This window comes from Perca flavescens, chromosome 10, assembly GCF_004354835.1.
Source record: "Perca flavescens isolate YP-PL-M2 chromosome 10, PFLA_1.0, whole genome shotgun sequence".
NCBI classification, from domain to species: domain Eukaryota; kingdom Metazoa; phylum Chordata; class Actinopteri; order Perciformes; family Percidae; genus Perca; species Perca flavescens.
In genome coordinates this window covers 19,873,032-19,887,577 of record NC_041340.1, presented here as the reverse complement: position 1 = coordinate 19,887,577, position 14,546 = coordinate 19,873,032, and positions in this window count along the sequence as shown.

The following is a 14,546-nucleotide window of genomic DNA, read 5'->3' as shown; positions in this document are numbered from 1 at the left end:
ATTTCTTAATTCGCTCAATTCAAAAAACTCTGTGTGTGTGTGTGTGTGTGTGTCTGTGTTGAATGTGGGACGCTGCACAACAGATATTTGCATTAATATTACAACCAGGCAAAGCCATGTGTGGAAATGGGGAAGTCTCCAGGCCCATGAATAAAATGAATAAAGCAGGCAGCAGTAAATCTTTAATGCTGTTTAGCCTCAACACGGGACCCTGACTGTGACATCATCAGTTGGCACTTCAAGCATGACTTTGCCAATTTTAATATTGATTCAAATAGTTTGGTATTTGTACATGCGCCCACACAATTGTATACACAAAGCAAAGGACAGGGTGCTTGAAAGACAATTAGTTAGCCTTCAGTTAGCCTTTAACTTAGTAGTAACTAATTAACTTATTATCCAAGGAGGTGTTTGCTTTCAGCAGTAGGTCTAATATTAGAATTAATATCTGGATATGTTTCATCATACTGTATAGTATACTGACATGACTTGTTCTATAAAAATATAATCTAAAAGGGCTAGACAGTCTTAAGAAGAGTTAACACCACTGCCTTAGGGAGGACTTTCTTCTTCCTTAAGTGGAAACATGCCTCTTGTTTCACTTTGTCTCAGTAGCTTCCAATCTGTGCGAGATGGATTAAATGTAAAAGACGGACGGAATGAAGGATTAGATAACACAGACACAGATGTTGATGAGGAGAGATTACAGGCTAAGGACTAAAAGCAAAGAATGAAAAGAGGAAAGCACGAGAAATCATGAGTGGATTTTGATGTGGGAAGGGTGGTCAGTTTTATTTTTATATGGAGGTTCAAATATAGAAATATAAGAAACAATAAGCAGAATGGGGAAGGAGAGGAGAGGGGATGGAGAGAAGAGGACAGAGGAGATAGTTTAGGTGAATACAGAATTTGGGCAAAAGTCCTGTTTGTTTCTTTCCATTTGTCTTTGCGTTCTTTGGCTGTTTTAAAGACCAACCATTAATCTCGTCTTTGTGTCTGTGGAAGTGTATTGATGACAAATAATTTCAGACAGGACAAAACGAATTCCAAGCGCTACTCATCTGCAAATCAACCTTTGAGAGCGTGGAGGCATTTTGAAGAGCAGATTGATTTCCTGTGTGCTTCCTCTATTTTCTCCAGCTGTTTTGGCAGCTTCTGAGCACTTGAGATCGTAAGACATTCTTGCCAACCAATTTTTGATTAGAAAGCTGCAACGGGACACGCCCCCATCTGGGCGTCAGGTTGATGTCTTATTTAAAGTTTAAAAAAACGGAAGAAACCCGGTGAGAGCACATTGGAAAACTTTACAACCAACAAAATGTCTCCGTGCTAGTTCTGCATTGGCCTCAAAATTCATATGAATGCACAAAGCCAATAAAAAGTTTGCCATCTATAGCAACCCTGTCTCCTAGAAATTACATTTATAGAGTACTGAATTGTTTGCACAAATACGTTGTTGTGACAAACGTCTCGCATTGCCAGACATCTCTCCTCAGCTCTGTGTTGTAGTATGGTCTGGCTTACACCACCTATCTATTCTGGGATATGGGGAAAACCCCTCTGGCTTGTTTGTATTAAGTGCTCATATTAAGCTTTTCAGCTTTTTCCCTTTACTTTATTGTGTTATATCTTTTTTGTACATGTTATAGGTTCACAAAGGGAGGGCAGGAATACTTAATTTCGCAACAATCAAGTATCAAAAACTGAAGACGACACGCTGTTGGATGCTGTCCTCCTCTCCTCTTTCTTCAGTGCCTAACAAATCTATCTCTTTCTCTCCCTGACCCTGTCTTTCACTGGTTGAAGCCTGAAAATATTGTAAACAAATTAATAACATTACTAATTCCACTGGTCGGACTGTTCAGCTCTGTTTGAGACTGATACCTCCGGTTCAGGCTGGTCCTCATCCTCAACACGTGCCTTTTTCAGTCGTGGAAAATACTTTTCAATACTCATCTGGATTGAAGCAGCAAACATTCAGTGTAAGAGTAAAAAATGACATAACATTATTTATATTTAACTTTATTTGATTCGCAGCTGCTACATATAGTGTTTTGACTTCGACAACCCAACTGCATTTTACCACAAACTTGCGACTAATTAACTTTCTAAAGCAGGCGCAATCGCTTGTTTGCTAAGAGTCGGGTCGGGACTCCAACATTAACACACTGACAACATTGTATTCAGAATATAAACTATTATTATTTAGTAGTCCTTACCTGTAGGTACCGCACATGTGCAACTCCCAATAAAGATGGAATAGAAGTGAGATGCCTCACTCGGTAGCTATAACGGAGAGCTCAACACATAGGGTGAAAAGAGGAGCTGCAGCAATGTGTAGTACAACAAAAATATGGTGTTTTTTGAAAATTAAACCATGTTAGCCTATTCTGGTACTACCTCTAATTACAATCATGAACCTGAAAATGAGCATAATATGAAACCAATTTAAACCAATCACAACCGTCATGGGCGGTGCTAAGCCCTGATAGTGGAGATAGCAAAAGAGGAGGGACATCCGGCGTGTGATGTCAGGCCTTATCCAAGCAAAGTACAGTACAGGCCAAAAGTTTGGACACACCTTCTCATTCAATGTGTTTCTTTATTTTCATGACTATTTACATTGTAGATTGTCACTGAAGGCATCAAAACTATGAATGAACACATATGGATTTATGTACTTAACAAAAAAGTGCGAAATAACTGAAAACATGTCTTATATTTTAGATTCCTCAAAGTAGCCACCCTTTGCTTTTTTTGATAACTCTGCAAACCCTTGTGTTCTCTCAGTGAGCTTCATGAGGTAGTCACCTGAAATGGTTTTCACTTCACAGGTGTGCCTTGTCAGGGTTAATTAGTGGAATTGTTTTCCTTATTAATAAAAAAGCAAAGCGTGGCTACTTTGAAGAATCTACAATATAAGACATGTTTTCAGTTATTTCACACTTTTTTGTTAAGTACATAATTCCATATGTGTTCATTCATAGTTTTGATGCCTTCAGTGACAATCTACAATGTAAACAGTCATGAAAATAAAAAGGAAACTCATTGAATGAGAAGGTGTGTCCAAACTTTTGGCCTGTACTGTACATCCATTGAGCCAGACTATGACAACATAATTGCTGCCTGGATTATGTTCACATGCAGGTAACTTTTTTTTATCTACCACACCAGAGTCGGGTGGTCGGGTAGTCACTTGATCACTTGATTGATCACTATACCCCGCACTTCTTCTTTCTCTTTCCTCTCACTCTCTTGTTCTCTCTGCTCATATCTCTTCTCTGACTTCACATTCTTATTCCTCATTCAAGGTAATCAGGAGAAAAACTTGAGTAAGCAACAAACTGCACAGTGTCAGTGTCCTAAATACCTCACTCTTTGTACACTTATTTAAACAAGCACTGCCTTTATTCCTTTTTTCCCCTTCTATTTATGTCTACTACAGTATCTGTCTCTCCTATTACTCACTCCCTCTCTTCTCAAATTGGGTTTTCCAAAATCTTTTATGCAACAAAATGATGGAGAGAACAGCACCTCTGCCTTGTTTCTGTGATTTACATGAGATAAGTAGTGTGTAAAAGTTGAGGCAGCTAAAACAAGGGAGAGGGGGAGAATGAGAACAATGTAACATGTAAGTATGAATACAAAAGAGTGTTACGTGTTACACAACTGAGTGAGTCCTTGAGTGAAAGTGGAGACTTCTGCTTCATCAGTAATCTTGTAAACCGTCTTTACTAGTTAATCATGTTGCATCTGGAAAAGCTGCAATCCAGGCTCGGACAACTGGAGCCGCAAAGCTGGAGACATCACATAGTGCTGTTGTTGTGCTGGAAACCAAGGTGCATTATGGATTATTATTATTATTATTATTATTATTATTATTATTATTATTATTATTATTATTATTATTATTATGTATACGCCTCAAAAATAGAGCACAAAACATATATTAACATACCTACCTATACATAGAAACATATGATTGAGAACTAAGATGAAGAAAAGAATGAATAAAAAAAAAAAAACTCCAAATCTCGGTTACATATTTAACATGAAGCCCGCGGAGGGTAGTTAAAAGTGAAAGCCCAGCCTCTATTGCTGACTCTTTTGCTCCGTGGACTCTAGCTGTCGACAACTCCAAGTAAACAATATCCAAATATGTTAAAACTAGGGCTGTCAATCGATTAAAAAAAATTAACTAATTAATTGCACAATTTGCTGTAATTAATCGCGATTAATCGCTTTTTTAAATTGAGACTGAAGCTTGTAATAATGGAGATTTAAATGCTAAATCACTTAACTTTGCAAATATGAAGAAAAAAACAAACAAGGAAAGGTTCTGCTAAGTTCAGAATGTTTAATATCTTTCAGAACAACAGCAGCAACAATTTGGCTTATTTAGTCCTGCTGAAGGCTGCTGGAAACGGCTAGAAACTGTCTGACTTGAGAGCAGATTTTTGTCACCGTCCCCGGCTGCTGTCGCCTGCTCTTGTCTACTTTACAGGCGAGGCGCAGTTCATCTCCAACGAGCCGAGAGTTCAGTCGGCGGCAGGGCAGTCGGGAATCACCCGGAAATGGCGAGCGCAATGAGGTGACGTGACTAGTCTCTCAAAATCTGACGAAAATCTTCTAAACTGACCTTTGTTGAGCTGAAATGAAGACAGATTCAGCAACTGTATCACGGACTATTTCTCGCTTAAAATGTTTCAGTGAACTATTTTAGTACAATATGAGATCGTATTCTGAACGCCCGCCATGACAGTCTGGCTCTCAATATCCGGAGAAAACAAACCCATGTGACGCGTTCGTCCAATCAGCTGCCGGTTTTCATTACTTGGGCAACAATACAGAGTAGCGCCGCCTGCTGTTATGGAGACGTATTACGTTTCTCAGCCGCCACATGAAGTAAACAAACACAGCTGCGTTAATTTCGTAAAATTTTTTTAACGAGTTAAATATTAAAAAATTAACGCAAAAATGAACGTGTTAATTTTGACAGCCCTAGTTAAAACCCAAGCTCGAAAAGATAGTGAATCTGGAGGTTTCCAACGTGTGGCAACAAGTTTTTTTGCAGCCGTAAGTCCAGCCAGCAATGCTTTTCTCTCATTCAGTGTCAAACACTGACTTGACAGATCATTCAAAATAAGTGTAGCAGGCGAGCAGGGCAGTCTAATCTTAAACAACCTAGAGAGATTAAAGGCAACCATCTTCCAAAAGTCGGCCACTATTTTCCCAAAACGTGAAAATAACTGCCTATCACTTTGGAGGAACAGAAAGTACACGTAGGATCATCAATAACCTTCATCAAATGAAGCTTCCTAGGAGTTATGGAAAAACTTGTTGTAGGCAGGAATGCATACCATAGTTTAAAAAATAATAATAATCTTGTCTCTGTCTGTCAAAGGTGTAGCTCCATGTTGTATTTTGTCCATTTAAATTAGAAAATTTGTGTTTTAGGAGCAGAAAAATTGCACACTTGAGCTGTTTTTTGTCATTAACTGCAAAACAAAAGTCATGTCGTTCCCTGATGTATAGGTGGCCATTTTCTCGCTAAGTCGCATAAAACACCTTGCGGTGCAACCTGGACACATTGTCAGTAATGGACAAACAAGGTAACCTTTTCCCTGCTTGCAGTCTTTGTGCCGAGCAAGGCGACAAACCTCTGTGAGATTAAGACAGAAAGAAAGATTTTAGATATTTAGATATTTTAAAGATATTAGAGTTTTCCTTCAAACAAATGCAATATAAATGCAATATTTGACATCAACAGTGGAAAAGAGAGGGAGCTTTATCGTTTTTGCAATGAGAAAGTTAATTTATTTGTAATAACTAAGATTGCTTTTATTTCTTAAAATGTTTGTCCATTACTGGGATAAGCTCCTCTATCTGTTTCTGCAGTCACCAGAAGGACTATGTAGCCAAGCTGAATAGTGGTAAGAACAGTACATGCATTAGTATCATAAGCTATACATGCCAGTCCAAACAAAAAACAGATACAACATTAATGGGAGACAGCTGCCCTCTAGGGAAATGATATTGCTAGAAGTAAATCTGTGTTGAAAGTGACTGTGATGAGAATGAGAAGGGTGCTGAACAATGTGACATTGAGGGAGCACATGGGAGGAGAGAAGAGGAAAAGAAGCTACTGTAAGGGGCAACAGAGAGTGGAAACAGATAGTGAAGGTGTGTTGTCAGACAGGAGATAGAAATAGAGGAGGGGAAAAGACTGTGAAGGACAGAGTGAGACCAGTGAGCTGCTGGCTTATGTAGTTGACATGTCACTAAAAGCTTCAAGTTTCAAACAGGTGATAAATGTCCATTTTCAGCATGAAGTAGTTTTTTGGAGGGATGTGAAAACCACATAATTCTGGTTTTAGTGTTAACTATATAGTTGATTTTGCCTACTAACAATCCTAGGTACAAATTACTTCCATTTTACATATTCCAGCTAACCATTTTACAAAGCACAAATAGTTCTGTTTAGGTTTAGGTTGGGGAATATGTAGCCTACACAAATGTTATATCGCAATATCATATATTCAATCAGGAACACTCGTCATAGATTTAACCATTTATTGCAACAAATGGAAATACAGTTATGTTTGGCGCTGATGGCTCCGCTCTTGATAATGTTCCCTGGATCAGCCAAGCAGCATGCTAAGCTGAAACAGGGAGCACCATACAGAAACCGCCCTGGGTAAAAAAAAAATAGAGTGAGCCAAAAGAAAGACATTGAAAACCATTTTAAATGTTAGGACCCTGAACTAGGAAGGATGGATGCCGGGGTGGTGGAAAGTGAAGCGTTGCCGGCAGCAGCAGTGAGTGAAGCAGCGTCAGTGTAGCAGGGATCAGTAAAGAGGGAGTCCCATTTAAAAGGACCACCTTAATGTGAGAATGACTGCGATTGGTGTGTGTCTGATAGGAATGATATTTCAATCAGCGGGCGTAGGACTTCCGTTTCCTGCATGAACTAACGCTATGCTTAATTATATAAAAGCTATAAAAGTATAAAAAGACTGTTGACAAAATTCTCTCGTTTCATCATATATATCGTCATATGGCCACGATCATGTTTAATGTGAATGTGGATCCATGATCCGCATCCAAATATGCACAAATAATAAATAAAATCATGCTGGCTGATGGGATTCATAGTTTTAGTTATAATGTTATGATAATACTTGTGTGGTAGACGTCCAAAAGAAAGCAGGGAAGGAATAAAGGAAACGAGAAGAATAAGCAGCAGTAAAGTTAAACTGCTGAGTGATGGCTGCATCAGCTTGGCAAGTACAGGAATCCCAAATCCAATGAAAGCCTTCACTCTCCTGGAGTTGTTGTGTTTCTACAGCTCTGAATGTGGACAACAAATCCGTTTGCCTGAACTTGGTTGTTGGTCTCAGCTTTTCTTTCTCAGTTCTTGTCTCACAGTTTTCTAGCATCAGCAGTGCGCAGGATATGGTTGTATAGAGCCCATATTATGAGCTGTTAATGGCCCACCTGTCTCTACTGCAGCTTTGTGGGTGCAGTGTGTGAGTATCTACAGCTATTAATAACTCAGAAGCTAGGAGTAGTGGAAACCTGTAGTGGGTGAAACATGCCACACATCTTTCCTTCCAGTGCTGAATCTGCTTATTCCTCTCCTCTCCTCTCCTCTCCTCTCCTCTCCTTATGTTCTTCTTTAGTTATATAACATGATCTAGCTTCAGTGCTTGATGTGTTGTTCATGGTTATCCTAATGCAGGAATAGACAGCAGAGTTGATTACCACCATATTCAAATGTAAATGGTTATCAGTGTGCTATATTGGTAGGGGGTGGGGATGGCTAGTAAAAAAACAAAAATGCTAATTGAATCCATACCTTTGCATTGATTAGCTGCGTGGTACTAATGAAAGTTTCAGAAAATGGGAGATGCATGAATGCATCATCAGAAAGTATCCGTACTGAACTTGATTTGAGCTAGTAGAGTTCCTTGACAAGGCCACATTTAGTCAATTTGATTGATGCTGCGCTGCTTTAATGATCCACTGAATCCATTTAGGATTCTCGTTTTACTTTGTTTTTTATGATTTTATACCCAGAATTATCAAAAGAAGCAAATCACTTTAAACTAATTTTTACTTGACACATTACAGACATGGCAGATTCGCACAGGATTAAGATCACAGAAGACCTCCGCAGTTATTATAAATTACTAGAGGTCCCTAGGTAATACTAATCCTCTGAGAATAGGGGTAAAGTAATAAATGTGTTTGCACTGATAATTGTACTTTTCAAATGTGATTTTTAAGCAGTTTTTTTTTGTTTTGTCAATCCAGTTTTTACCCATTCTTTTAAAATGTTAATAGTCAATAAATAATAAACTCCATACAGTCAGGGTTCGGAATTAGCACCATCCACCAGCCAAGTGCTGGTAAAATATGCAAGTGGCTGATACATTCGCTTCACTCACCAGCCCAAAAAAAAAAAACAATTGCATTTTATTAGGGTGCTGGTAAAAACATTCACTAGCCATTTGGCTGGTGGAGAAAAAAGTGCATTTTGAACCCTGCATGCAGTGTTTCTTCTTGGGTTTTCTTCAGCAGCAGTAGTAAAGGGTTAGAGTTGACGGAAAGTTTGTTGATCCAAGACCGCCTCGACTCTCATTGACTACGTTTACATGCACACAATATTACGGTTTTTGCCCTAATTCCGAAAAAGACGATATATAGAAGCTGTTTACATGGCTAATGAAAGTGAATATTCCACTAATATTCCCATTTAAAAGTAGCCGTGCAAAATAAGATTTTTTCAAAAATTTACCAGCGGTGGCGGACTTGTTGGACCGTGCGAACACAGCGTCCCTCTTTCTCTCCTTCAACAAGCTTCTTGAAAAGGTCCGCGTAAGGATGTTTGCGCATATCCAAAAACCTGCTGATATCCAAGTCTTTGATAATATTTCAAAGTAGTGTTTCTCCTTCTTATCGGGTCTCCAGCATTGCAAACTGTTGGCTGGTTGGTTTGTGTACAGAAACTATAGCAACGCACAGAGCTGACCATAAGCCTGCGGTGAAAACCCTGCGATTGAGACGCATATTCAGAATGTGCTGTATGTCCAAACAATGCCTCTAAAACCCGAATAATACCGGAATGTCCCACATGTCTTAATCGGAAAATGCTATATTCGGAAAAAGGCCCTATTCGGAATATCCAATCGGAATATGCTGTTTACATGACCTTAATCAAATTTGGAATATTGTCATATTCGGAATAATAGTGGAATATTGGTGTGCATGTAAACATACTGATTGTGTTGCTGCCTTTACCCAGTGCTGCTGCTGGCCACTAGGCCACTGTGACCCCCGGCGCTGGTGTTTGGGCTGGCTGAATTTGAGTTGCTACAGTCGCTAACTGAAGGTAAAAGTGCTCAGAGCGGCTTCAAGAACTGACTTGCTCAGCCAACATTTCATCACAGCACTGCATTTTTTAAGTGCTGTGAAATTTGAAACAGTGTATATACACTATGTACTTCCGGCTCCTGTAGTTAGCCAATTGCCACGTGGTCTGTGCGACCAACATGACATCATAACTTTGCGTAAACATACACGCCACTTTCCTAAAGCCAACTGGCGTGTTATCTGTACGCATTTTGAGCTATCCGCGTGTATCATGTCATCGCCGTATTGACAATGAGGACATACGTCATGGTAGCTTGCTGTCACGTGATGATTTGGGAGGTGTCTGAGCCTGGCCAACATTTTGGGATCCTTCGCTATCGGTTTCCGGGGGGCAACAGTGTAAGAGCGACAAAGAGACGAAGCAGGAAAGATGGCTCGAGGAATTATCATCACGGCGAACGGGTTGGGTTTAGGAAAACAATAACGGGGTTGTCTCGGTTCGGAGCGTGTGTGCGTAGCGCGGTTCGCCAATACACTTCTAATGTACACAAACCACTTACTGCCGTTGTGCCCTCTTTCATCACCTATGTTAAAACACTTACCGGAAATGACGAGCGGGATGAGCGTGACAAACGCAACACATGGCAGATGATTGGACGAACGCGTCACGTGGGGCTGGCTGCTCTCGAATTTCAAAACAGACTCGGCGTGGCGTCTAGTTGTGAATACGATCTCATATTTTACGAAAATAGTTCACCGAAACGTGTTTCTGAAAACATTTTAAGCGAGAAATAGACCATGCAGTTGCTGAATCTGTCTTCATTTCAGATCGACAAAGGTCAGTTTAAAAGATTTTCGTCAGATTTTGAGAGGCGGCGAGCCGACCGCTCCTCAACGGTGGTGTGTGGAGTGCTGTAGGTCACGTCACCTGTATTTTTGTAAGAGCTACACTGAAGTTGTTAGTTTGATGCAAGTTATTTCAATTGTTATTCTGTAATATTTCAATCTTCATGTGCTAAAAAGGGCACATATGTTCCTGTAAATGGCGATTTTTGCCAAATAAATGAAAAACTTGTTGAAATCATCATTGTCTTCCCTCTTGCTGTATCAAAATCTCACCTCGCTTTCCTCAGAGATGGTCCCAATAATGTGCTTAAAGTCAAATTCCGTTTGTGCATAGATAGAAGGCGATAGAACTATGTTTTAATACTGTGTCCTACATTGTGCATAAGTAAGCTATATATCATATGCTGAAGTATATTTCTGGAGTGTTAAAGATTAAAGAAAAAATAACAACAAGAACCGTACATAACCGAAAACCGTGATGCGAACCGAACTGTGGGTTTTGTGAACCGTACCACCCCTAGCGTCTTGATAACATGCCAATAATAGCATACGAATTGGCGTGTCATACCTACGCCGCTTCAGGAGATCAGTCTGGTGCAAACCTGTCCGCGTTGTTACAAATCTTGGAGGTGCACGGCTCTGCGCTCAGACACTCTGGGCACAATCCCAATATCACCGCACTGACCGCACCGACCACTAGAAGCATGAAACTGTGCAAAATGTGCATGACGGAAACACTGTGTAATATAGATAGATACTTGAACTTGCGCCTTACTTTTTTATTTCATCTTCGTCAAGTTATTTTTTTAAAGCTATTTTGCCCTATCAGCTCATTAAAGCTGCTCTACAATCCTGCAAAAGAAGCAAAAGTTAGAAGCAAAAGTTCAAAGCTTGTGTGTGTGTGTGTGTGTGTGTGTGTGTGTGTGTGTGTGTGTGTGTGTGTGTGTGTGTGTGTGTGTGTGCGCGCGCACGCGCCTTTAGGCTAATTTATGTTTGTCTCTTAGGCTTTCCAATCTAAATCAAGTGAGGGTTTAAGAAATGAAAAATAAACATCATTCTCAGGCCAGAGATGTCACCCCATTAATCAATTATTCAGATCAATTACTTAATTACATTGTTTTAGATTTATAATTTGGGACTGTGATATTTAAGATTAACATTTCTCCTCGTAAATATGATATCTCAGTAACCGTGGTTATGTTTTTGATCAAACTGAAATGATGAATTTATTGTATTCTTCTTTGGCCTGGTAATTAAAAGTCAAAGTGTTTAATAGCCCAAAAGTCCCACACAGCAGAGTAGCTGGCTAGTTTTTTGACAAAAAATGTTTAATTCACTGTGTGCGCTCCAGAGGCTACAGTGACTATATTTACACTACCTTAAATCCGAGCCATTTGCAGTCATGTTCCTGTGATATGATGTATGCATTCCTATAGCCTAAGGCAGGGATGCTTTTTAGGGTGATACATTGCATAAGTGATTCATAACATATTTTTAAATCAGGTCTTCCTCTCTAGCAAGTCTCTCTTAATGATCAAACTGCTTGAAAAATCCTAAAACACCAATATTTAAATGTCATTATTGGAAATGATCTTTAACTGATTCTCGTCAGTGTCTGATCAATCATTCATCATCAAGATATCAGTATTAGTTTGTGGTTGTGTGACTGCACATTTCCTACACAAAGAAAGAACAATAAAGGTAAGAAAAGCCTACAGACTGTCCTGTCTCCTCCATTTACTTGTCTAATTTAACACACACACACACACACACACACACACACACACGTAATTGTCACCCTTGCTGAGGAAGAAAGCACAGTCATTAATACAAAGAGGGACAGAGAAAGATTAGGCTTCTGTTAGGTCTGCAAATTGGACAACAGAAAATCCATTCAAGCACAAACAGAAGCTAATATACATTTCCCCATGAAACAAGGTCTCAGTGTGTGTGTGTGTGTGTGTGTGTGTGTGTGTGTGTGTGCGTGCATGTGCATGTCTGTCTGTCTGTCTGTCTCAAGGTCACTGCGGCCTAGAATGAAAATAATAACATGAAGAAAAGGAAGTGTGAAGCTACTGTATAAGGCAAGGAGAAAGGTCACCGAAGAACAAATACACTCAAGAAACCACAACTGATACTCTCCCTACCCTGAACACACACACACACACACACACACACACACACACACACATATTGGAGGACAGTTAATGCAAAGGTGACTGTCCCAGGTGACCACTGTAAGGCTGTAAGGTTATACTTTAAAAACATGTTAATTGTCAAAACATGTCATCAACACAGTGCTCAAGCAAAAACACCTAACCCCAACCATGATTATTAAATAGGTCCAGGCTCCTCATCAACAGCATTTGTTAATGAGGATGACAAATCATCCTCATTGACACATGAAGGATGGTTTTGTGTGAGATTGATTACGGCTCAATGTTCAGTGTGATTGAATAGCACTAAGATTGTGATGGTTTTCACTTCTTTTCTGTACACAATATTATAGGGACAATAGCTGATTTATTTTCTTATGGTACTTTTTCTTACACTAAACAACGGCATTACGCCAGTGTTTGTAATTCAGTACCTTACTACATAGCCACGTTTGATTGGAAGGATATAATGTTTTTGCTTTTATGTTGAAGCTAAATGTAGGACAGAGGATGGTAACGTATGACTGTATAGAGTTTATTAAAGCAAGGTTTATAGATTACGGAAAAGTACCTCTCTCTTTTCTCAAACAGGAGTGGGAGCCAGGCAACTAAAGAACAAAGGGCCATTACGTTCAGAGTAATATCTAAATAAAAATGGTGTTTGACCTCCTAGTCTTAGCAGCTTCTGATTACAGTATACATCCAACTCTCTCATAGATCACAACAGCCTCAAACTCGGGAGAAAAGCTGCAATATTTCCACTCCTAAATGAAAGAAAAAAAGAGGAGAGGATGACACGTTTGGCCTTTGCTGCTTAGGTCTCTGCTCTGTCCCATTTCTTTCCTTCGCTGTCACCTTCAACCATTCCCCCTTCTGATTGGGTGTTCATGAGAAATGTAGCGGTCTGCAGATAGCGTCTGATGGATTAGTGGTGATTCAGCTAGAAGAGGAACCGGCTTTAGATAGGTTGCTGTAAAAGAGCTGACTGGCTTGCAGCAGCCCGCTGAAATTAGACTCATAAACCCACAGACTGTTAGGTCGGTCACAGGTGATCCATAGATAGACTGCCCCAGAAACGGCAAACATACTCACAGCCCATGCACACTATATGATGGTCAGGTCACAGCTATTTGCTTGAGGCATTCCCATTAAATTTAACTAGAGACATGAGCACCAATATAAAAGGAGAAATAATGAAGGGACAGACCTCAGGTTACATACCCTTCTCATCTCCGTGCGTGCTGTAACGCTGTCTGACGGCTCCAGCGGCATCAGCCCAGCACCGAACATGCAGGTGAATGGTTCCAGGAACTATATTCTCAGGCGGAAGAATATAGTACTTGGGCGGAGTGATATGCTCGCAGCAAGCCTGTCTGAGAATATAGTTCCCGGTTTTTTTACTGTTAGAAAATGGCTGTGTCTCATGTTATGTTGTTTTTTGTACACGCTGTGACTCACATGTAAATAGGAACATGTTGGCGTTATTTTGTCACTTATTCGGAGCAGTAGGATTACTGGAACCATTCACCTGCATGTTCTGTGCTGGCCTGATGCCGCTGGAGCCGTCAGACAGCGTTACAGCACGCACTGAGATGAGAAGGGTATGTATCGACTTGTCTAACTCTGGGGGTTACGGTGAATAAGCTAAATTCCCAATAAGTCGGCGTGTTTAAGTGTCACCCCTTTTTAGGACCTAATGGCAGAGAGAAAAAGTTAAGAAACTATCCAGCAAACGTAGTCAATTATCTAGCAAACTAATGACATGGATAATTTTCTTGGTGGAGACCAAAACAGAGCTAAAGATAGACTGAATACTTCATTCAATTTTTTTTTGGTGGCCAGTAACCCTTACTAGCTACACACCCTAGCGTATCTGTTATTTACCAAAAGTTTATCTGCTTCAGTCAGTCATACTGTAGGATTTGGCTTAGTTGCTTCCATTTAAAAGGAAGCACAGTATCTATATGACCCTTTAAATAACAGTGACAGACAACAGTGAATTTCTGAGGAGGGCTCATGGGAGCTTTACAGTCATGTTAAATCAACACTTGAAGCTTTTTGTACAATCTCTGGATTCAAATGTCGGAAACCCTCTACAGTGATTCAGTCGAGGTCACAGAGGAGCGTGATTACACTTTGAGAGGCCCTGCTGTAAATGCAGATTTGTTT